The following is a 22,482-nucleotide window of genomic DNA, read 5'->3' as shown; positions in this document are numbered from 1 at the left end:
TCATATCTTTCTCCCAAGTAGAGTTCAGAGGATATTTGGCACGATCGTAAGTTTACCCATGCCCAAATTTATCTACGTGTACCAGAAATGAGTTCGGGAGCGATGGTACTAAAATAACGGTCCCTTTAGAGGGGAATCGCTATCCTAGCCCTAGTATGGCCTCTACTAGCTCTTCTTTTTTCATAATTTCATCACCAAACAATATATGCAACGTGATACTTAAAAACTAAGTTAGTTAATTTTATTTACAAGCGTCAATCATATAGGAATTACATTGTAAAAGTCGTTATTCTTATTTAATCAATATTCGTGAAAAGAACAATAAATAAACAAGATTCGCCTTGACTTAGGTGATTAATCAACAATTAATTATTCAATTCTATTCTTTATTTAACACAAGATACTATGTGGAATTCATTAATTAAAAGTTCGTTTAAAGTAACAAACAACACTAATTAATTAATTAAAAGTTATTTAAACAATAAAACAAAGGTGATTGATCTAAGTGCTCGGGAATTTACCACTTCTCCTTGCTAGATCTTCATTTAGAACACTTATGGACTCCTTCTTGTTTGGGAACCTCCACCATATGAACAAGTATTGAGGGGGTGAGTGTTTAGGACAAGAGGGTTAAGAGTGCACAAGTTCCCAAAGTTTCTGCTAGAGTTTTAGGTTAATTTCTGTTTCAGCCTCGTATTAAGCTTCAATTTATAGGTAATTGATGCATTTAGGGTTTAAAGTATTCTGCAGCAGTAGGTGTCACGCGCATCAAAACGGGTTCCGCGCGACAGGCCAACGCAAGTGATTTAGATGCGCTGATATGGGCAGGGCAACTGAATTTCTTGCGCGCAGCATTATGGTAAGATTCGATTTTATATTTTTATGAAATTCTGAATCTTTCGCAAGCGCATCACTAGAGGTTGCGATGGGTGTCAAGCACAACCTTGTAAGTTTTGCGCGCCAGACCAGCGTGTCTCATTAAGATGCGCGCAGAATTTTCTGCGGTAGCATTGATTTTTAACCTAGGCTCCTCTAAATCCATTATAATTAGGTTTTAACCTCGGGCTTAAGCTTAATTTGTACATTAATTCATTTTGTTTTTGGTTAGGCTAGTCAATTTGCATTCTTGTGACTTAATCAGTTGTCCATAAGCATTCTTCACGTTGATCCAACACAAAGATGGTTTTATTTATCGTCATTGTTTAGGGTGAAAATACCCCATGCACGTGGACCAATCCCGTAGCGACACCTGGCCCAATCAAAAGGTGACACATGTCACTCTAGGAAGATGCCCCATGTCCAAGGCATAAAGAGCCCCTGAAATCAGCATTTAAGGAGGCCTTATTACATCATGGCCCAAATCCCGAGAGATCTTCTTGAAAGTTGTAAAACGGCGCCCCTATATTACACGTGGCATCGCGTAATTGCGCAGCCAATCACGTTACGAAATTTTAAGGCACAAACCCTAACGGGGCACAAGCTCCCACCCCTATAAATACCCCAATCATTTATGATGGGAGGGGAGGGATCACGACATTACATAAAAAGAGCATAAAATAGCTCCAACTTCTCTCTACTTTCTCTCTCTAGCCTTTCCGTTTTAGATCTCTAACTTGATCGTCGGAGGCGAATATTCCGGTAAAGGAATATTCGTTCATTTTGCAGGTGTCCGAGTGTCGTTGCCTGAAGAGCGTGACTAGTTGTAGACACCCAAATGTGTCTCCCCAAATCCAAACCCAGTGATGAATGCCTTTTGCGTCGAATGATTATCGAATAAGGTGAAAGTGTGAAAGGTCAAGTGTTGCGGTTAGTTTTTATTAAAAAAAATTTCTCTCTGTTTTCGAAAACAACTCTATTTTATGAAATTAGCCAATCCAGTTTAGTTTGGTCCACGAAAAGGGTCCAATAATAGTGTAGTTGGATTGGGCTTGCAAAGAGCTTTCCAACGATATATTATAAGCCCAATTCCGATGAATAATGAGGAAGTTATGGCCAAAATACTAAACTGGGCCCGGTTTGGTCTTTACATGCGGCCCAATGATCTAGGGGAGGGCCCAATGTTAATTATTATTCCTAAAGTTATTAGAATTGATTGTAGTCTTCTAGAATTCTTTAGAGGGTTCTCTTTAATCCTAATAAGATTAGAATTAATAATTATATTTTGATAAAGTTTTATTTGGAATAAAATATTATTTTATGAAAAATGCGATTTCAGTTTCATACGGACTTTACAGATTGATTTTGATCCATATGTGGACTCCGTGTTGAAAGCGCGTAGAAATCCATGCTGTCGCCACGCGACAGACCCTGTCGCCTGGGGACAAGGTCGGTTTTGCAGCGACAGCGTGGAGTTTTATTCCTTATCAAATTCTACCTATTTCCGGACTGTTTTCTTATAAATAGGGTCCTGAACCTCTGTTTTTATTCATCTACAATCTCCAACAATCATCTTTCTCTCTCTAAAGCTAGAAGCTTTCTCTCTCTATTCTTTTTCTAAACCTTCCCTCTCACAAAATTCCTCATTCATTAGATCTAGACACACCTAGCCAAGTTCGAAGTTGCCTTCGTCCTAGACGTGAAAGGTTATAATTTTGTTCCCTAATCTCTATTTCAATTATTTAATTTGATTGTTTGATTTTATTTTCCTTGAAGTTACTAACGCGTGTATTTTGTTATTAGAAAGAGATACGAGGCATCAAAGTATGCACTAGTGGAAAAATTGTCATTCGTAACAGGCTATTTGTAACGGGCAAAGGTATGCCTGTTACATAAAATACATCCGTAACGGTCAAAATAAGAGTCTGTTACAAATATATAATATTCGTAACGGGCAAGATACTGCCCGTTACAAATATATAACATTCGTAACGGGCAAAATATTGTCCGTTACGAATACTATATTATTCGTAACAGGCATATTGTGCCCGTTACGAATATTATATTATTCGTAACAGGCATATTGTGCCCGTTACGAATACTTTAGTCCAATTGTTGGGAAAGGAGCCCAATAGCCCATAGCCCATTAGTTATTGATAGTAGGGTTTTCGCTCTCCAACCGTCACCCCTCTTTATCCTCTCTCCTCTTATCATTTCCACTCTCTATTTCTCTCTCTACTCTTTGTCTCTCTCTCTCTCTCTTGCTCACTCAATCTCTCTACTGCTCTCATTTTGACGGTAATAAACCGGCGCCATGACCAATATTTCTCCTTCCATATACATCTCTCATCTCGACCATTATTTCGACGGTAATCTTTCTCATTTTTCTTTTTAAATTCCTCAATTTTTGTTGCTTTACTCTCAAATTAGTTTTTTGTGGGGGATTTCATGAGTTTTGTGGGTTTGTGAGGGTGGTGTTCATGGCCGGATGTCGACTTTCTGAATTTTTAGGCTGGGTGTTGACGGGTCAGAACAGTTTTTGAAGAGCGTCGGGGTGGTTTCATGGGTTTTGCGGGTTAGTTTTTGTGGGTGTAAATCTGGGTTTTGCGGGTTTGTTTTTGTGGGTGTAGATCTGGGTTTTGCGGGTTTGTTTTTGTGGGTGTAAATCTGAGCTTTGTGGGTTTGTTTTTGAAGAACAGTTTTCAAACAGTTTCTGGCTTCGTGGGTGTAAATTTGGGTTCGTGGTGGTCGGATGGCTGTTGGAAGTGTACGGCGGTGGTGGTCGGATGGATGAAATCATGAGTACGGCGGTGGTGATGGTAATTTTGATATTATATTTTTTTTTCAATTATGTTTATTTTGGTTTGTTGATTTTTTTTTTCAATTATGTTAATTTGGTTTGTTGATATTATTATTATTTTTTTCAATTATGTTAGTTTTGGTTTGTTGATATTATTATTATTTTTTTCAATTATGTTAATTTTGGTTTGTTGATATTTTTTTTTTCAATTATGTTAATTTTTGGTTTGTTGAAATTATTGAAGGTGGAGCATATAATATCTACAAAAGGGAGCTTAAGAATCAACATATAAGACCACAAAATGTTAAGATTTTCAGACATTGACGAGTTTCAACGGGACAATTTCCAGCAACTTTGAAAATTTGTTGAAGATCTAAATTATTCAATACTAATATAGACAAAACTTGTTTTATTATTATTACAATTATGCTTTGTTTTTGCTATTTTATCATGATTTAAATCTTATATTTGTCTTAATCTAAAGATGTAAACTTGCGACATTATATGAGCAATTTGATATATTTTGAAGTGATAATGAACAAATTATTGCTTATTGTATACTTCGTATTTAATGTGTATTATACTTTGTAAAAAAAATGTATCTCATTATTTGATAAAATGATCCAGCATGTGCTAGCACGTGCTGGATTTTTTTTTTTAATTGCATCAAACACTATTCGTAACGGGCAAAACAAACGCCCGTTACGAATAACGGGTTATTCGTAACAGGCGGATTTTTCGCCCGTTACGAATAACCCGTTATTCGTAACGGGCATTTGTTTTGCCCGTTACGAATAGTGGGTTATTCGTAACGGACACTGCCCGTTACGAATAACATTGTCTATCCGTAACGGCAGTATACGTAACGCCCACTGCCCGTTACGGATAGACTCTTTTTGCCTGTTACGGATAGCCTTTTTTCCACTAGTGATGTAATCTTATTGCTCTATTCTTGTGGAAAACATGTTTAAATTTGTTTAATTCCTAGTATCATGCTTAGGATGTTATTATTGCTTTCTAGTATCATGTTTAGGGTGCCTTTACCTCTTTTCTAATATCATGTTAATATCATGTTAGGGATAAAGCTTTGATTTTTATGTTCAGTGACATGCTAGGGTTTGTTATTAATCTTGTTAGTATCATGCCTAGGATCTTGCTATTATTATGCTTTATTTTTAACATGATTATGATAATTATGATTATGATGATTATGATTGTGATGATTGTTATTATGTTGCTTGATATATATTATTGTTATTGCTTGATCACGCCCTCTCTTGCAGGTTTAAAGGGAATTTGTACTTGTAATCACGCTTAATAAGATAATTAATAATCTTGCTTAGGGCTAATATGATTATAATTCAAGTGATCGCCAATAATAGTTTTATTTGTGCATTAAATTCAACCAACATAGATAAACAGGTTTAAGGTTAACCTATTGATTGCATGTTAGTCAGAAAGCGCACATGAATACGAGAAGAATGAAGTAGAGGCCTATTTAGGGCAGGTTCAATCTCTTTTAGGTTGGATTTGTACCCTCATCCCTGAACCCTATTTGGTTCAAGACCTTTTGGAGTTAACTATCTCATGGATCGTTAAGGGGTGTAATCTTCACCTTGTGAACGGTTTACAAGTTCCTAAAACTTGTTGGCGACTCTTTTGCTCTAGCTTCCTTCCCTTTGGACGCCACCATACTTAAGTGTATGATCATAGTGGGGTTCAAGCTTGGGGTTATGGCTTGAAATATTCCCTACACTAGTATCCGAGGAAATCCAAAAAAATACCCGAAATATATGCCCAACAGCTGGCTGGATGTGTTTGGGTACCTGGTGACGTGCATCCGCAAGGGATTTAAGCCGGACTTTTCGGTTTTTTGCGAGATGCACTCCATGACCAAGCTGGAGAAGCACACGGATGGCTGGTTCATCCTTAGCTCCACCAAAGTCTATATGGTGGTGGTTGACCGTGTCTTTAAGTGGCGAGACTGGAAGAATCGGTTTTACCGCATCAAGACCAAAGATGTGGAGTTCAACCTTAGGATGAATCGATTCAATGCCAAGCCAATCCATCTTGGCCGTAGGGTCCATAAGCCGTACAAGCCACCCGTCCACCCCAGCCAGATGTACCAGCTTGAATACTTTGGGGTCAATAGAGTGGAGAAGGACGGAAAGATGGTGGCCATGCCAAAGAACTGGGTTCCTTTAGCCAGTTGGCTTAGGGACCCAACATTCATGTCGGCCTGCGGCTTGTACAAGAACTTGCCCCAAGGTGGGATGTCTAGGTTTCTCTTGTACGCACCTTATTTTCTTCGAAAATTTTCTAACTCTTTTTCTTCTTCTATTTTGCAGCGGAGGCGTACGCAATGCTGGATCCCGAGCAAAAGGGGGAGATTGACATGGTTGAGATTGTCTTGGCTAGATACAAGGCTCGTCAGAAGATGTACGAGCAAACCAAGGAGGTATAAAACCTTTCAAGGTCTAGCGTTCGTGTTGCTAGGTTGGAAGGAGGCTTCTACCTGAGCCTGCACAGACGCTGTTCCGAATTTTTTTTTTTTTTTGACTCTTCGTCCGAGTTGGTATGTTGGAAGCAGGATCCCCACAGACGGCGCTTGGTATTTTTTTGGATTTCCTCTGATACTCACTAGTGGAAAAAATCTTATTTGTAGCAAGCTATTTGTAATGGGCATATGAATTCTCGTTACAATTACATCATTTGTAACCGGCAAATTCAATGTCCGTTACAAAAAAGTTGTGACTTGTGCAGGAAAAGAGATATTTGTAACGGATAGATTAGTGCCCGTTACGAATAAGTTGTTATTCGTAACGGGCGTTGTTCTGCCCGTTACGAATAATCGACTAATCGTAACTAACAAGTCTTGCCCGTTACAAATAGAAAAGTCAACAGAATTTTGACCTAGTTATTTGTAACGAACAAGGAGTGTCCGTTACGAATAAGGTTTCAAAGTAAACCCTAAATTTTTAATTTCCCCTTTCTCACTCTCTCTCCCTCAAAATATTTCCCCTTTCTCTCTCCAATATTGAACCAGCTCCCGCGTCGTCCTTACCTCCGTCAACTCCATTGAAGCAGCTCCAAGCTTAGTTCAGTCTTTTCGGGTTGCCTATTTCTCTCTCCTGCTTTTAATTTGCTCCTCTCATCCTTACTCTTCTCCTAAGCATCCTCCATTGAAGCGCACTTTGAGTTCTCCATTAAAGCGCACTCTGAGTTCTCCATTGAAGCGCACTCTGAGTTCTCCATTAAAGCGCACTCTGAGTTCTCGGTCTTCTCCAAACTCCTTCTCTCTCCTCCCCCAATTTCGTAACCCTTGTTTCAATTAATACTGGTAATTTAGTCACTGAAAATTAATTCCATAAACAAACGGCAAAACCTGAGCTCTGCAGCTTTTGGGTTTCATGCGTTTTCACTCTCTCCACCAGTTTCTCTTTCCTACTTTCTCTCTCTAACTACTTCGAACCACTGCCATGGCTTCCAGTAAGTCCTTCTTTCTCTCTCCTCTTTCAATCAAACCCTTCAATTTCAATCAAAGTTTGCATCTTTCTGCTGTAATCATCACTTTCCCTTGTGTTTATATACCCATTGTCTTGTTATGGTTGTTGATTTTGCTCTTAATTTTATGGAATTTGGTTTTTGGGTTCTGTCGAATAATGCTTATAAATTAGTGGGTGAATTAGATTTAATTTTATCACACCCTATAAATTTGATGTATTGTATTCTTATTTATATACTGCATGATTTTTGTTGTTGTATTGTTTGCATTGAAATTGTGTTTACATCGAGTGAAAAAAAACAAAATTGTTTCTTGAAAATTATTCAATTGAATTTGATAAGTTCTATCATGCTGTTGGAATTGGAAATGGAGCCTGAATCGAAAGGCCTGAACATAGTGAATGTTTCTGTAGTTTAGTTACTTAAATGTTGGTCTTCTATTATTTTTCTTCATGTAGGGATAATATTCAGGGACATTGAGTTCTCTTAAACTTATAGTCTATTACGAAGTATACAAGTTATTTCAGATATGCGCATGCTGAGTTATCTGGGCTGAAAACTAAGATAGCTAGCCTGTATGTTCTGTGAAAGGTGAGGTTTTCCTGGTGAGCCTTGCCAAGAGTACAGGTATATTTTCTTTCTGATCTAATGTTATTAGTTTATTACAACTATTGCGAGCACTGAGTTAGATGTTTCTAGGTTTGTGGCCTATATAACAGTTCCCTCTCTTGCCTAATATTGTTTTTATTGTAGTTGTTTGTGTTTATGGTTTCTATTGCTCAGGGCCTCACCTTTTAGGGTTCAGTTAATTAATTTTCTCCTCCCATAATCCTATTATTGAGTTTAACTAGACTTCTTATAAGTAGTATGTTGTTGTAAAGTTGGACTTATTATCATTATTAAGGCTTCGTTTGATTTTTTGTAAAACATTTTCGATGTAAAATGATTTTCATGGAAAACAAAATTATAAAATTAGTTTTCCATTATTTGGTTGCATGTAAAAAAAATGATGGAAAACAAGGAAAATGAAAGGGGAAATAAAGAGGTTGTAAGAGGAGTGTACAAAGAGGAATGATGGTTAGTAATGTTAAGTTCTTCTAGTCACTAAATTTTTATCATTTTAAAGTTTCTTCTTTCAGAAATGTCAACTTTGTTTCTGCTACTTGATTATAAGTTTTAGTATTGGTGACTTGAATAAACTATTTGTTTATAATCAAAAGAGCCGTTATAGTTCATACTCTCATCAGTGGCATAACCTAAAGAGAGAAATCAGTTTTAAAATGTGATGCTCTAGTTATTGTTTTATTAAGGCAAAATTGGTATAAACCACTCATTTTTAAATGCAATTGCATGGTTCTCTTATTTTGCATCAAAATACTTGTTTTAGATAGATGAAGTACTTTCAATCTAACCTAGGCTAAGACCTTTTCTCCTGGAAGTGTGAAGTTTTCTGGTATATCAGCTTCATAATCACGTGTCCAAATTCCAATGGTGTCCCTTAAGCAATTTTGAAGCCTTTTTGGCATCATATGCTCCCAAAAGTGAGTAAATGGTCTTTTTTCATTGATTTCAATTCATAGAAACCAAAATATAAGTTAATTATGGATGATATGTGTTTTATTTCTATAATTTGGACTAATACATGAAAGATGGGAAAGATAGAAGTCACTTAGGCAATTTTGAAGCCTTTTTGGCTCTATATGCTCCCAAAAGTGAGTAAATGGTCATATTTCATTGATTTCAATTCATAGAAACAAAAATATAAGTTAATTATGGATGTTATGTGTTTATTTCTATAATTTGGACTAATACATGAAAGATGGGAAAGATAAAAGTCACTGAGGCAATTTTGAAGCTTTTTTGGCTCTAAATGCTCGCAAAAGTGAGTAAATGGTCACTTTTCATTGATTTTTATTCATTGAAACCAAAATATTGATGTTATGTGTTTTATTTCAATAATTTGGACTAATACATGAAAGATGGGAAAGATAGAAGTCCCTTAGGAAATTTTGAAGCCTTTTTGGTTCTAAATGCTCCCAAAAGTGAGTAAATGGTCACTTTTCATTGATTTCTATTCATTGAAACCAAAATATAAGTTAATTATGGATGATATGTGTTTTATTTCTATAATTTGGACTAATGCATGAAAAATGGGAAAGATAGAAGTCCCTTAGGCAATTTTGAAGCATTTTTGGCACTAAATGCTCGCAAAAGTGAGTAAATGGTCACTTTTCATTGATTTATATTCATTGAAACCAAGATATAAGTTAATTATGGATGATATGTGTTTTATTTCTATAATTAGGACTAATGCATGAAAGATGGGAAAGATAAAAGTCCCTTAGGCAATTTTGAAGCCTTTTTGGCTCTAAATGCTCGCAAAAGTGAGTAAATGGTCACTTTTCATTGATTTCTATTCATTGAAACCAAAATATTGATGTTATGTGTTTTATTTCCATAATTTTGACTAATACATGAAAGATGGGAATGATAGAAGTCCATTAGGAAATTTTGAAGCCTTTTTGGCTCTAAATGCTCCCAAAAGTGAGTAAATGGTCACTTTTCATTGATTTCTATTCATTGCAACCAAAATATAAGTTAATTATGGATGATATGTGTTTTATTTCTATAATTTGGACTAATGCATTAAAAATGGGAAAAATAGAAGTCCCTTAGGCAATTTTAAAGCGTGTTTGGCTCTATTTGCTCCTAGAAATGAGTAAATGGTCATATTTCATTGATTTCAATTCATAGAAACTAAAATATAAGTTAATTATAGATGTTATGTGTTTATTTCTATAATTTGGACTAATACATGAAAGAAGGGAAAGATAAAAGTCTCTTGGGCAATTTAGAAGCCATTTTGGCTCTAAATGCTCCCAAAAGTGAGTAAATGGTCACTTTTCACTGATTTCTATTCGTTGAAAGCAAAATATTGATGTTATGTGTTTTATTTCTATAATTTGGACTAATAAATGAAAGATGGGAAAGATAGAAGTCTCTTAGGAAATTTTGAAGCCTTTTTCGCTCTAAATTCTCCCAAAAGTGAGTAAATGGTTACTTTTCATTGATTTCTACTCATTGAAACCAAAATATAAGTTAATTATGGATGTTATGTGTTTTATTTCTATAATTTGGATTAATACCTGAAAAATGGGAAAGATAGAAGTCCCTTAGGCAATTTTGAAGCCTTTTTGGCTCTATATGCTCCCAAAAGTAAGTAAATGGTCATATTTTATTGATTTTAATTCATAGAAACCAAAATATATGTAAATTAAAGATGTTATGTGTTTTATTTCTATAATTTGTACTAATAAATGAACGAACAATGGGAAAGATAGAAGTCCCTTAGGCAATTTTGATGCCTTTTGCTCTAAATGCTCCCAAAATTGCATAAATGGTCATATTTCATTGATTTCAATTCATAGAAACAAAAATATAAGTTTATTATGGATTTTATGTGTTTTATTTCAATAATTTGGACTAATACATGAAAGATGAGAAAGATAGAAGTCCGTTAAGCAATTTTAAAGCCTTTTTGGCTCTATATGCTCCCAAAAGCGAGTAAATGGTCATATTTCATTGATTTCAATTCATAGAAACCAAAATATAAGTTAATTAAAGATGTTATGTGCTTTATTTCTATAATTTGGACCAATACATTAACGATGGGAAAGATAGAAGTCCCTTAGGCAATTTTGAAGCCTTTTTGGAACTATATGCTCCCAAAAGTGAGTAAATGGTCCTATTTCATTGCTTTCAATTCATAAAAACCGAAATATAAGTTTATAATGGATGATATGTGTTTTATTTCTATAATTTGGACCATTACATGAAAGATGGGAAAGATAGAGGTCCCTTAGGCAATATTGAAGCCTTTTTGGCTTTATATGCTCCTAAAAGTGAGTAAATGGTCCTATTTCATTGATTTCAATTCATAGAAACCAAAATATAAGTTAATAATAGATGTTATGTGTTTTATTTCTATAATTTGGACCAATACATGAAAGATGGGAAAGATAGAAGCCCCTTATGCAATTTTGAAGCCTTTTTGGCTTTATATGCTCCCAAAAGTTAGTAAATTGTCCTATTTCGTTGATTTCAATTCATAGAAACTTAAATATAAGTTAATAATAGATTTTATGTGTTTTATTTCTATAATTTGGACCAATGCATGAAAGATGGGAAAGATAGAAGCCCCTTGGCAATTTTGAAGCCTTTTTGGCTTTATATGCTCCCAAAAGTGGGTAAATGGTCCTATTTCATTTATTTCAATTCATAGAAACCAAAATATAAGTTAATTATGGATGTTGTGTGTTTTATTTCTATAATTTTGACTAATACATGAAAGATGGGAAAGATAGAAGCTCCTTAGGCAAATTTGAAGCCTTTTTAGCATTATATGCTACCAAAAGTGAGTAAATGGTTCTATTTCATTGATTTCAATTCATAGAAACCAAAATGTAAGTTAATTATGGATGTTGTGTGTTTTATTTCTATAATTTGGACCAATACATGAAAGATGGGAAAGATAGAAGCCCCTTAGGCAATTTTGAAGCCTTTTTGGCTTTATATGCTCCCAAAAGTGAGTAAATGGTCCTATTTCATTGATTTCAATTCGTAGAAACCAAAATATAAGTTAATTATGGATGTTATGTGTTTTATTTCTATATTTTGAGTTTTAATTCTATAATTTGTACCATCACATTTATTTAAATGATTGTTTTTATTATAGATTGTTTTTATTTTGTTACCTCATTTATATGGTTTTTTTTTTATTATTTTTTTTATAGGATTATTGTCCAAGGAAAGCCCCATATGATGTTGACGAGTTGAATGTGGTTCGAGAACAATAGGCTCACTACTTTAGGACAAAGTATTTATTGAATGCATAACTATTTTCTTAGGTAGAACATTAGTAGTATTATTAGTGTTGTTCGTTGTATGTGTTGGATAAATTTATACAAGTTCTTATTTGTAATATTATACTAGAATTTTTATATTATTTCGTATTAATTTTTACGAAAGTCAGTATAATTGTTTATCTACAGGAACAAGTTTATTATAACAGGTTTTAATTAAAATATATTAATTATATATAAATACATGCTGCCACAATTTAATCAAAAAAAAATTTAATTTGATGACTATTTGTAACGGGCAGGGGATTTGTTAGTTACAAATAAGCACTTATTCGTAACGGGCGTTTTTGTTTCCCGTTACAAATAAGTACTTAATTATACACCATAAAACCTTATTCGTAACGGGCAGATAAAGTGTCCGTTACAAATAATGGGTTATTCGTAACGGGCGTTTTTAGTGCCCTTTACGAATAAGGACTTATTTTGAACTAAAATAAGTCCTTATTCGTAACGGGCATCTGAAACGCCCGTTAGGAATAACCGGTTATTCGTAACGGACATATAACCGGTTACGAATAACCGGTTATTCGTAACGGACAATGCCCGTTACGAATAATAATGGCCATCCGTAACGGCCGCATACGTAACGGACACTGCCCGTTATGGATGGGCCCTTTTTGCCTGTTACGGATGGCGATTTTTCAACTAGTGACTGGTCAGGCTCTTCAGGCAACAAGACTCAGACACCTGCAAAATGAACGAATATTCCTTTACCGGAATATTCGCCTCCGACGATCAAGTTTGAGATCTAAAACGGAAAGGCTAGAGAGAGAAAGTAGAGAGAAGTTGGAGCTATTTTATGCTCTTTTTATGTAATGTTGTGATCCCCCCTCCCATCATAAATGATTGGGGTATTTATAGGGGTGGGAGCTTGTGCCCCTTAGGGTTTGTGCCCTAAAATTCCGTGACGTGATTGGCTGCGCAATCACGCAATGCCACGTGTAATATGAGAGCACTTCCTATTGGGATAGGAGACAAAAAGTAGATGTCTACAACGGCTAGCCCCAACAAGGGTAAGTCGTCCAAAAAGTTTGTTGAGAAGAACAAGTGCATCAGGGACTAAGAGCTTACTCCATACTCCAGTACAAGGGAGAATGCTCGAACCTTGATAGAGGAAGGCTATTTGGCAAGTTCGGCCGGATGGCAGCATGAAGACCTTTTCTGATGCTCGCCATTACATTGAGTGGAAGAAATATGAACAACTGTTTGACTCGCCTTCCATGTAAAATTTCCCATACAGCTTCAAGAATACCTCAGCAAGGTATTCTCAATGTGTTCTTCAGAGCCAGTCACGCGGCAAGTGTTGGGTTTCGTGATGTCCAACACCATGCGGAAACAAAACTAGACCCCAAGACCCACACATAAATAGATGCAACTAAATACAAGCATATTAATTATCAACATAATTAATAACATAATTAATTAATTAATTAAAGGTTTTCTCACCTATTAGGAGATGCCTTATTGAGTTCAACTCAAGTGAGTAATCCCAACTACTAAGGTTGGTATTTATAGGCAAAAGCTCCAAAAAACTTCAATCATCTTTCCATGTGGGAGAAATGACAGAGTGAGAAAAAAATATGAAATTACTTTAATTCTAAATTATATAAAATAGCAAGACAAATAATCAAACAACACTTCGCACACACATGGGAGTGGTTAGGTGAGGACCACAAGGAGGACCACATGGTCTCCTTGATCCCAAAGTAAAACACCTCAACCAATCATGAGCAAGCACGACCGGCTCCCACTTTAACCAACGAGCATACGCCACGCTGGCACCCAGCCTTGGGCACCAAGGCACGCCATGCTTGTGGCCTGGTACTCGGCTAGGCCTGCTAGCGTGCCCATTTGCATGTGCGGCCCACCACGAACCCCACGCATGCTTGCTGGCTGCACCTATTAGGCGCGGCATGCACAGCGAGGCCTAGCGAGCCATGCTCGGCTGCTGGCCTTGCTGGTGCGCTACGCACGTGCTAGCATGCCTGCATGATGTTGCGACCATCTGCGAGGCCCAACGTGCTGCTGGCCTTACGTTGGTGCGGCTAGGTTTGCGACTTTCCTAGCATGCGTGGCTAGCAACAATACCTTTGCGTTGCGCACAAGGTATGCTCGGCCATGCTAAGCATGCTGAGCTTGCGGGCGATTCTTGCCTTGCGGCATTTGCCATGGCTAGTTATATTGCCCTAGCCCTCGTATTGCACGAGGCATTCCGAGGCTAGAGATATATTTATAACTTGTTGTTTAATTGATTTCCCGACTTGTCTATTTCTAAAATTAACTCGAATTATGGTGCTCGGTTTCGACTCTAAGCTCGATATCCGACGTCTTTGTCTGTAATAACTCTATTGACTCATTTAATCCTATCGGTTTAATTTGTCGACTTGGATTAGTTACTCGATTGGGTGTAACCCGAAGGGTTCAGTAAAGATTAAGTTGTAATATGAATTTTGCATTAATATTAGGCAAAATTGGCCGCAACACCCTAAACTATGGCTTAGGTGCAATGAGCACCCTAAACTTTGGATAATAGCCAAAACACCACCAACTATGATGTAAGGTGCGACGCGTGCCTTCAAAGAAAAATTATGGCCGTTTATTTCACTCGAGGAGGTGAATTCGTATGTGCCAAGTGCATGGGAATAGTTCACCATTTCTTTAAACTGTTTTGGAGAGTGAAAATTCACTTCCTCTAGTGAAATAAGTGCTTGGAAATTTTCATTTAACGCACGCGTGGTACCTAACACAATAGTTAGTGGTGTTTCAGCTACTATGCAAAGTTCAGGGTGCTCAATGCACCTAAGCCATATTTCAGGGTATTTCGGCCAATTATGCCTTAATATAATTCATCGGAAGAGGCCTCCAGCTAGACATTCAATCAGTTGACCTCATTGAATAATTAGTTCTCTAATAATTCCGAACCCTCTATTGGAATAATGCACTTGTTCGAAGAACACTATTCCTTTCAGCAAGTCCATCCATACAGGCCCTCAAATGATTAGTTTAGTCTCGTATGTTCCCTAGATGCTATACGGGCCATATGCCCAACCTTACATGCAACCGACCCCTTTTCGAAGGACAGTCGACATTCAACATCAAAACACTAGACTGACAGCTCCGTCTATTGAAACTTTGTGAACGACCTTCTACGTTCACCAAGGAAATAAGTGAGGCTGCTTAGCCGACCAAGTTTAAGAATATCATGGTTGGTACCTACGACGGTACCAACCCTGAGGACCACCTCATGGCTTACACCAACCTCATGTATTTACAGGGGTTTGATAATTCCAGCAAGTGCAAGTGCTTCCCGGACATATTGAAGGGCATTGTCCAAAAATGGTTCGGCAATTTTTCAACTAGATATATTGACAACTTCAAGAGGCTTGCCTTCTTGTTTGCTTCCAACTTCTCAATGAACATACCTTCAAAGAATAAAAGTCTCAACTTAAGTACAATACATTAAGGGGAGAGAAAAGTGCTTCGCTCATATGTCAAATGGTTCAATCTAGTGAGAATCCATATTGAAGCACTGTCTAATGATATAGCTTACACGTACTTCTTCAAGTGTCTTAAGGATGAGTTAACTTTTAAGTTTGACCTTGTGAAAAGGAGAGTTGACTCTCCAAGAGGCGCTGATGGAAGCAGAAACCTATATATAGGTGATCGAGCTCTGCTCCACCAGTAAGCATTAAGACTCCAAGAATTCTGAAAAACAAATAGAGAGTCGACAAGGCGAAATTTTTTTACTTTACTTTCTTTTATTTATTTGCCTCATTTTTTATCTTCAAGAGTTATGGGTCAAACTTTTGGATACCCTTACGAGACCTCACTCGTCCTCATTGGCGACTTTGGGGTTTAAAGGGCTTGTTGTAGCTAAAAACAACTGTGATTCCTACGAAAGTGAGTTTTAGTGTACATTCTTATCTTTTCTTTCCTTTTTCTTGTTTGAATAAGTTTTTCATCCTATTTCTACTTGCTCTTGTTTTACTCGAGAACGAGCAAAAGTCTAGCTTGGGGAAGTTTGATGTGTGTCATTTATGGAATTCATTTAACCTCTTTTAGGATGAATTTTGATTTCTTTCATATCTCTTTTGTCTCTTTTCCTTTAGTTTACATGATATTTCTCTAGTTTGTGTTTTCCTTAGTTGTTTTCCCATTTTCCGGCATTTCTTAGTTTATTTTGCCTTTTCTCCTTTCTTTGTTTGCTTCTCTTTGATTTCAGGAGATTGCTGATGTTCAAGGAACTTAATGACGTTTTCTCGGGGTTTGTAAAGCACAAGATGCAAGCCGATATCTCCCCTTTAAGCTCAAAAGTGAAGGAGTGCAAAAGCCAAGCCTTTAAGGTCGCGCTCTCATGTTGCGTGGGCATTAAAATTGGTGTTGAACCCACTGTGAAGACTTTTGGAGATTGCTTTCCCCAACATGTATCAAGTGGAGCGCACGGGAGCATCAACGACCGCACGAAGAAGCATTCCCCTGCTCCCTGCCGCGAGTGCGCGGCCGCGCAGGTGGGAGGTGCTGCCACGCACCACTTCTCCCCCTATTCCGTACCCATTTCATTGCGGTCGCACATTTAAAGGAGAGGGTGCGCCTTTTGGGGTTCTTTTTGGACGTCTAACTAACTTCTCCTTTGGTACTTTTACTATATATAGAATCTCTTCATTTTTAGGGAGAGAATCAAAAGAGAATAAGCTTACAGTTGAATGAGAATTTGTTTTAGATTGGATTTTTAGAGAGAGAAGCTCAAGATTTTGGAAACTTTTTTCTTAGATTTTAGAGAGAGAAACTTAGTAGTTGATGATTGCTACATTTTGATCTTCATTCATTTTGATATTGATCAAAGTTTTGTAAGAATTATTTCTTCTTTAATGCAATTTTAGTGTTTGATTCTTGATATATTGTTGAATTTCTATAGTTTTTTTTTTTAATTTGATTGTTAATATTTGGAGTGCAATGTTGATGATGAAATTGATGATTAGTTTAGTTATGCTATTCAATTTTATAATGTGTAGTGAGTACTTCCTTTTCTAGGGAAGTAGTAAAGCATGTATGAGTGATAAGCTATAGCTAATTTGGAGGTTTTTGATTGATTTGATGATATGATTAAATTTGTTGATGGAATTTGTGCATGTTTATGATTTGATGAGGAGTATCTAACCTTGTTTATCAAGCTAGATTGCATAGTAGTTTTCAATGACACAAAAAATTGATTTGGAAGCTATTATTATCAATTGAATTTGTTTTGCGATTTTCCTTTAAAGTCATTTGTAGAGACATCTAGCTTGACCCTAAGAAATAGCTCTTTAAGTTATTTTGATTATAAATATCGTTTTCCCCGCATTGCTTGATTGATCAAATTTCCAACAAATTAGCAAGTTTATCGTGAGTGCATGTGGCTCCTAAATCCCTAGTGCTTTGATATTGAATTCTATTTGTTAGCTTTGATTGAGTTGATTTGCTAGCTTAGACCAACCCTATTGTTTAAGATTTCGGAATAGCTTAACTAGAGACTTTATCTTATACCACATTCCCATGGGTTCGACCCGGACTTACCCCTATACTCAGGGTTGGGTTTGGTATAAAATTTGGTTTTGATCGAAGATACTTAGAAATCAACGACCTCGGGTCAAAAATGGCGCCGTTGTCGGGGAATGGCATGGTTATTTGCTATTATTGATGAGTCTATTCTATTTTATTTAAAAAATACAAAATGATTTTTTTTCTTTAGGCTACATTTGTAGCCGTGCTATTGATATTTTCCTTTGAGATTTGTATGGTAGGGCACAAGATCGAAATTTAGTGCTATTTTGATCCGGAAATTGAGAGGACCATAACAAGGATAAGGGTTGCTAATCGTTCCTCAAGCTGAAGTCCTTATAGAGACAAAATCAATCAAGAAGAAGAAGAACAAGAACGAGAAAGCATGGGTGCTAATCCGAGAGTAGCATTGAAGGAGTTGGGAACTCCGAGAGCCTATAGGTTTGAAAGAGGAATTGCTCCTCCCACGACACCGACAAATGACTTTAAGATAAGACCGGCGATGATTACTTTGATAGAGCGGCGTCAATTTAGTGGAGCCAAGCATGAGAGTCCTCTTAACCATCATAAGGAGTTTCAGTAGTATTAAAATACCATCAACGTGAATGGGGTAACTCAAGAGTTCATTCGAATTAAAATTTTCCCTTTTTATCTTATTGGAAGTGCTCTAGAGTGGTTGGACAAAGAGGTGAAGCCAAACTCATTGAGAACATGGGATGAAGTGACTAAGGAGTTTCAAGTTTCAAGCAAAAGCCAAATGAAAGTCTTTATAAGGCATGGGAGAGGTATAAGGAATACCAAAGATAGTGCCCACACCATGGGATTCCCATCTATCAAATCATCCAAATCTTCTATGGAGCTCTAAGCCCCCAAGGAAAGTCTTGCTTAGATGCCGGTGCCGGAGTCCCTATCATGAACAAAATAGAGGATGAAGTGGTGGACTTAATTGAAGATGTAGTAAGGTATCACATGGATTGGCAAGAAGGTGAGAGAGAGTCGACAAGCAAAAGCGGTTCTACGGTGTATTCAATCAACCATCTCAATGTCGTCAACAATTTGTCCTCACAAATCACAAACTTGGGAAAGGAGATGACCTCGATTAAAGCAAAGCTTGAGAGTGCTTTATCACAAGAACCTATTCTTCCCTCCCACAATAAGGGGAAAGGTACATCTTCTAACTCTACTCCTTCTACTTCGAATAATATGCCAAATGGATGTGTGTTTTGTGATGTATGTTGGTCATATGACCATGATGCTTCTAATTGTCCACATGCATTTGATAATTCTGATGATTTTGATAATAACGATTGTGAACAAATGAAATTTGTTTCAAAAACAACAATGGACAAAGATTTGATGTACCAAGGAACTTTGCGAATAGAAATTCTCACCAACAAGGGAACTTTAATAATTATAACCAAAATGGCAGTTATAGGAGCCATGAAAATCAAAATTTCTGAGGTAACTATAATAATCAAGGCTATAATAATCAAAGTAAAAGTCAAGGGTATGGAAACCAAAGCCAAAACAAAGGCTATGGTAATCATTACCAAAAACAATGGCCAAAATCAAAACCGGGTAATTGGAGCAACCAAAACCGGGAAATTTAAAAAAAAAACAATCAAAGGGGACCCCCACCCGAATTTTCTCCAAGAACTCAAGGTAATGGTGAGAATTCCTATGCTCAACCTTCATCTTCTAAGACTACTTTGGAAAGTTAAACTAAATTTATAAACACTTAACAAACCTAAATACAAGTATAGAGGTAAATCAAGGGTCGAACCCAAAGGAACGGTTATGTTCAAGCGCTCTCAATTATGCGCCTAAGCTACGTCGACGTCGAATGTGAAGAAGTAACACTAACAACTAACAAACAAACAACCAAACAAATATAACACTAGGGAATGGGATCAACAAGTAATCATGACAATTGCAATAACTTGGGAAGAACATGCCAATCAAAGGTTGTGAAGACTAATGATCAGAGCTATCAATTGGAATCAAAGAGCTATCTTCTTATCGTTAAGCTAGTCTCTACGAATAACAAACTAAGAGAATCACAATCCAAACCAATCGATAATTGCAATTTCTAAATCAATTAGTCGTTTCATTAGCAATTACAATGCAATCTAGCATAATTCTCAAGGCCTTATCAAATTACATACATGCAAACTTACATTAATCACTTTAATCTCAACAATCAATCAACACAATTCCCAAATTAATCACAATCAATCAATCATACTAGTTTCACCCAATCCCTAGCCAAACAACTACTCAAAGATCATCATCTAATCAACAAGCAACTAAAGAAATCAAGAATCAACAAAATATGGAGAACAATTACACTAATCAAGAATCAAAATATAAATCAAATCAAACAAATTTGAAAATAAACAAAGCAATTAAATGAGAGAGTTAGAATTCCTCATTGATTAATTATGAAGATCTTTAATACAATTGTCACCTTGAATCTTCAATTTCTCAAAATCCCCAATGAAATTCCTCACTTTCTCTCTCTAAATCTACTCCTAAAACTAACTCTAAATCTAGAGAAAGAAGCACTTAACTAAGCTAAAAATATGAGATCTAAAATTGGATTCTAAAGTTATTGTTCTAAATTTACCCCAAAATGGGTATTTGTATTTACAAGGTTAAAAGGAAATAAAATAGAAAAGAAAAATAAAATAAAATAAATAAGAAAACAAAAGGAAAGTAAAAGGAAAATAAAAATAAAAAGAAAATAAAGAGAAAGAAAATAATATGGAATCGAAATGGACTTTTGATTTTTGCTGCTCTTAAAAATGGGATTTTATCCCTTGCTTTGCACATCACCGAACATACACCATCGCAACTGTTCGATCATCACACTTCATAAAAATCGACGGCTCAAATTCAAACCGAGCTGTGCGCACGCACTAGAGGGTCTTCTAGCACACAGCTGTGGGGCTTGATGGTCAAATGAGCTGCCTACGGTTGCCGGACCTTGCTGCTGCGGGATGTTGGTGCTGAAGTCAGTGGGCTGCCAAAGTTTACTATTACGGGGGCTGTGCGGCTTGGGAGGTGCAATTGGTTGCGGGATAAGGGTGGCGGATTGGTGAATAGGTGGCTGGAGCAGTGGCTGATTTGTGCTGCTGTTGTTGGAAGGAATTGGTGGCTGGTTTGGTGATTATTGCGGGAGCAAGGGAGTTGGTGTTACGGCCAGTTGGAGGTGCTTGAGGTCGTTATTTTGTTGCGGAGGAATTGGTGGTTGTGGCTGGTCGGTGGACTGTTTTGGGTGTTGCGGGTGCTGAGTTGGTGTTGTTGTCCGTGAATTGGGGAAGCAAAGGAGTTGCGTTGAGGTTGAGAAGTTGGTGGGCACGAGCATCGTCCTCATAGCAAGCTCGTGATGCCCACTAAAGCATGCAGTTCCAAAACGCTTCCACAGTGGGTTCAACACCACCCGCCTTGAGAGCGTGACTTTGCGAGCGCGACTTTGCGAGCGCAAGGAGTTGAACTTGGAACATCCATCTACAAAACACAATTGAAATCGAGGAAAAATGAAGTAAAATGAACTTAAATTTAACAAACAAAATTAAAAGAAATAAATGAAAATGAAAAGAGTAAAAGAAATCAACATAAAAAGAAAATAAAATAAAGGAAAGAAAAGTGAAATGAAATGGAAATAAACTAGAACAAAATAAAAACTAAATTTATAAAATCTATAATAAAAGAAAACCAACTAAAACAACAAAAAGAGAACAAATAAAGGAGAAAACAGTAGAAAATCCATTAAAACACAAAATAAGAGAGAAAAGGGAAATAAAGAGAATATGCATAAAACTAAGCATTTATTAAGAAAGAAAGCTATGAAAATAAGGTAAAAACAACCTAAATACTAATTAGAAGAAATCATCGAGAACCAAACTAAGATTTTGAACACTTACATGTCGGTAAGTGACAAAAATTTCAATGAGATGATGACACACAACAAGATGTTTGAAACACAAATCACCTAATTAGCAAACACCTTGAAAGAGAGTGTGAATGCTACCCCTTCTTCTTTACCCTCTCATGGAGTTGATCCTAAAAAACCCATGTATTCTATCACCACAAGGAGTGGTAAAGTGCTTGAAGATAGAGTTTCTAGGAAGAGTGAGGAGGGTGAGAAGGTGAGTGATTCAAGTGAAGAGAAAGAGCGTGATGTGTCAAAGAAGGTCAGCAAAGAAGCCCAAGAGGAAGAGAAGAATGATGAAAAAAAACATGAGGATGTAATCAAAATCAAACTTCCATATCCCCAAAAGTTTTTGAGAAACAAAATTGACGAACAATTTGGGAGATTTCTTGATATGCTTAAGGAAGTTCATCATTCAATCCCTTTCACCGAAGCCATGACACAAATGCCAAGATATTCTAAGTTCCTTAAGGAAATCTTGAGTGGCAAGAGAGAATGTAATGAGATTAACTCGGTAAAGGTTAGGGAGTGTTGTAGTGCTTTGATTCACAATGATTTACCAAAGCAAATGAAAGATCCGGGTAATTTTTCTATCCCTTGCAAAATCAATGGAAAATTGTTTGAAAATGCTCTTTGCGATCTTGGTGCTAGTGTGAGCACAATGCCTTATTCGATCTTTAGGAATCTTAAGCTAGGTGAGCTTCTTCCAACCAACATGAACTTACAATTGGCCAATCAATCTATTAAGTTTCCAAAGGGATGAGTTGAGGATGTTCCCCTCAAGATAGGTGAGTTTATAATTCCGGTTGACTTCATTGTGCTTGAAATAGTGATAGATGACAACATACCTATCATCTTATGGTGACCATTCTTAGCTACTTCGGGAGTTTTGATTGGTGTGAAGGGTG

At 36.6% G+C, this 22,482-nt stretch overlaps 1 non-coding gene across 1 annotated transcript; it reads right to left on the bottom strand.

The window, feature by feature from the left end:
• Positions 1-18,358: 18,358 nt before the first annotated feature.
• Positions 18,359-18,464, bottom strand: LOC145577173 (small nucleolar RNA R71). Its single transcript, XR_014098653.1, has one exon. It is a non-coding gene; the product is annotated as a small nucleolar RNA R71 (small nucleolar RNA).
• Positions 18,465-22,482: the final 4,018 nt, after the last annotated feature.

Source organism: Chenopodium album, chromosome 13 (assembly GCF_948465745.1).
Source record: "Chenopodium album chromosome 13, dcCheAlbu1.1, whole genome shotgun sequence".
Lineage (NCBI taxonomy): Eukaryota > Viridiplantae > Streptophyta > Magnoliopsida > Caryophyllales > Amaranthaceae > Chenopodium > Chenopodium album.
This window is presented reverse-complemented; position numbering and strand designations above follow the sequence as displayed.